This window comes from Echinops telfairi, unplaced genomic scaffold, assembly GCF_000313985.2.
Source record: "Echinops telfairi isolate 266 unplaced genomic scaffold, ASM31398v2 ScPeMD7_3533;HRSCAF=4204_1, whole genome shotgun sequence".
Taxonomy (NCBI): domain Eukaryota; kingdom Metazoa; phylum Chordata; class Mammalia; order Afrosoricida; family Tenrecidae; genus Echinops; species Echinops telfairi.
The window spans coordinates 18,429,516-18,432,798 of NW_022107432.1; the positions used below are offsets into that span (position 1 = coordinate 18,429,516).

The 3,283-nt window shown below is 45.6% G+C and overlaps 1 pseudogene; it reads right to left on the reverse strand.

Annotated features, from left to right (window-relative positions):
* Positions 1 to 2,170: 2,170 nt before the first annotated feature.
* LOC101638831 lies at positions 2,171 to 3,112 on the reverse strand (annotated as a pseudogene).
* Between the last annotated feature and the right edge of the window lie 171 nt (positions 3,113 to 3,283).

The window sequence follows — 3,283 nt, forward strand, 5'->3', positions numbered from 1 at the left end:
GGCCCATAAACACGTGGGATTAATTGAAGGGCGGAAAGATAAATGACTCGGTGAGCCTTGCTTTTTTTGTTCTCTGGTCTCTTGTTCTCTGATGGTCAGATCAGTGTGCGGCTGCCTCAGCTGGCCAGGTTCATTTCCTGCGAGACATCCCTGAGGAGAAGCCACATGGACCTGCCCCGATGCAGCCTGGGTGCTGGAGCAGCCGTGTGGAGACCCCAGCCAGCACTGAGATGCTTAAACACTCACTGATTCAGCTTTTCTTCTGCATTTGGTGTTATTGCATGTGTTTTGTGAGTTTGAGGAGGACTTTGTAGATTGGTGTTGGACATATGGGTTTGGATAGGACTGGATTGGGCTGCTTTCTTAATGTACACTTACATAAAACTTTTATATAAAACGTTTATATAAAACTCTCTCTTATACACATATGAGTTTCTGTGGATTTGTTTCTGTAGGCTACCCAGACTAACACAGCAACCACATCAATAAGTACTGGTTGAAATAGATGTGTTTTCTATTCCATACACTTGATTAGGGCCATTGTTAAGTGAAGCAGTGGTTGTTGATTACTGGAATTTAGCTTTATATTATTATTAATTATTTCATTATTTATGGATAAAACAAATCTTTTCTGCTACCTAATTATGTCCTTTGCCTTGCATTTTGCTCTAATTTGTCACTTTCTTGCCCATTTCTTAGGATGACTAGTTAACTGATATAGACACAAAAGGCTAACTTACATTTGAAAAAAACCACCAAAACATACTTTTAATTACCCATCACTTGGGTAAGACTAACCATTGGGATGTAACTCCCATAACCATAACCACAATTCCACTATTGACACTTGCAAGAATTATAGGCATGATGCCCAAAGGGGAAGTGGTCTATCAGATAGTCTTGCAAAATGAAGCTTATTATCCTGAGAAAGCATTTTACAGAGTAAAGCAGAGATCATGCTGAGCCTGAGAACTTTGAATAAAAAAGCTTCTTGTATGTAAGGAAACGTGGACAGACATGGGAAATCCCAGAGAGATGCTGTGTTAGTAGCAGTGGGTGGGTGGGTGGGTCTAATGAGTTGGTTTTTGCTGAATATGAGTTGATAGAGATGGCCCTTAAAACAGCAATGTCTAGGCCATCGGATGAAATGAGGAACTGAAACTTAAAAGTGTGCAAAGCAGAAAAGATGCATTTAATCATCATCCTTCCTTATAGAAGCTTCCCTAAAACAGCTTTCCCACAGGCTAACCTCTGTGTGCTTTCAGTGTACATAAAGATAGGAGTCTCCCTCTTAGTCGCACAAAGGGAAACCCTGGGGTAGAAAATGGGCACAGATAGGCATCTGTGGCCTTCCTTCTGAGCAATGTGCAACACAGCTGTAACTGCATTTGGGTTGTTGATCCTCCTGGGCAGAGGTCCCTGGACTGACTGTGTATTCTCAGAGACGAAAGAAGCAAGGGGGAAAGTGTGTGCCACCTCTGGGGGCAAAGGGAGCGTCCTGGTGGTACTGTAGTGTAAGGCGACTGGACTGTCACCACAGAGCCTGTGCTTCAAACCCATCAGCCCCTCTGTGGGAGAAAAGAGGAAGCTATCTGCTTCTATAAAGACTCATAGCCTCAAAAACCCTATATCAGGTTGCTATGAATTTGAATCAACTCATTGGTAGTGGATTTGAGGGCTTTTGTTTTGTGACTCAATGTGCATCACTCATCAACAGCAAGCCCATAACCATTGAGTCAATTCCAACTCCTAGTGACTCTATAGGACAAGGTAGAATGGCCCCTATGGATTTCTGAGACTACAACTATCTATCTATCTATCTATCTATCTATCTATCTATCTATCCATCCATCCATCCATCTATCATCTATCTCTCAAACTCTTAAGGCATTATTGATTTATTAAACATTCTCTGCCTAGATTTCACATTAGCTTACCATCCAATTCAGTCTTTATATTTCTCCACTGACACTGCCTCCACCAAGCCACCATGAGCCCCTTTGCTCTCTGGGAGAGCCAACTAGATGTGAATGCTGCCCTGCTACAAGGCAGAAAGCTCCTCACTCAAACGTATGGGAGAAGGAGGGAGCCTTCTGCACAGTGCACTTTATGAAGAGGGACTTTTTGGTTATGAAAAGAAACCAGTGAGCCCTCTAGGAATCCTATGCAGTTAAGCACCTGATTTGGAGTAAAGAATCCAAATGGTGCTCTGCTGCTCCGGGCTGTTAATACTCTTCTTGCTCCTCTTGTGCACCGCTCCCCCTCCCCACCCCGCTTCACCTGGTCTCACAAAGCTTCCATCTGTGGCGTAGAGAATATCCACAGTCGTCTGCAGAAAGGGTGTTTCCCCTCATTCTCCTGACAAGTCAACTCAATGTTCCTGGGCTTCCCAAAATAGAAATCCCTCTTCTTCGGATCATCAACTGGAAGCTTCAGGAGGTTGACCTGCGCATCAATTCGCCTGCTTAGCCGTCCTGTGGCCCACGATTCTTCCTCTCCTCCCCTGGGCGGCTTTAGCACGTGCCGTGCCGCAGTTCTCTGTGTTGCAATGGGCCTCTGTGGGGCTGCGCTGCTAGTGCTCAGCGGTTTCTCCGGTTCTCAGAGCTGGAGCACCAAGCGAAGGGGTGCTCCTGACCTTGTGTGGCAGCTACAGGGTCATAGTCTTTGCCTTCGTAGCTTGCATCAAAAAACTTCTTGAACCACTGAGCAAATGTAAAATTCCCTTACACATTTTTCCACAGGGGTGATTTTTGTCAACACCCATCCTCTTAAAGCCTGCTTGTAGTATTTTGAAATTCTGAATATATTTGCGTTCTAGCTTAGCTCAGAATTTCACTCTCTTCAAGGTAATGGAACCAGGGAACAGCATGCCCATGAATTGGCAATAAGCAATCTCTGAGCACAACTGGCCGATCTTTGTCAGGTTCAACTGCAGGGACTCATTGGTCCTAGGCAGCATGCCATGTCGACCCAGGTTCTCGCAGGTGACTGACGTCGAGTATACATTCACTGCCAACTTCGGCTTTCCACTGAACCTGGACCAGTGCCCATACCTGGCTCCCGGCTCCGGTTCCGTCTTAGTCTCATTCAAACCGCCTTCGCCCGCCCACATGCCCGGGCGGTCATAACGCTTTAGGGAAGCAGAAAGAAGCCACCTCTTTCTCCTGTGGTGTGGCTGGTAGTTTCAGACTGCTGACCTTTCAGTGAGCAGCCCAGCATGGGTCATTACTTGATGAAAAGATGAGGAAACACTTAAGATAGGGCCTGGATATCAGCCCCCCCC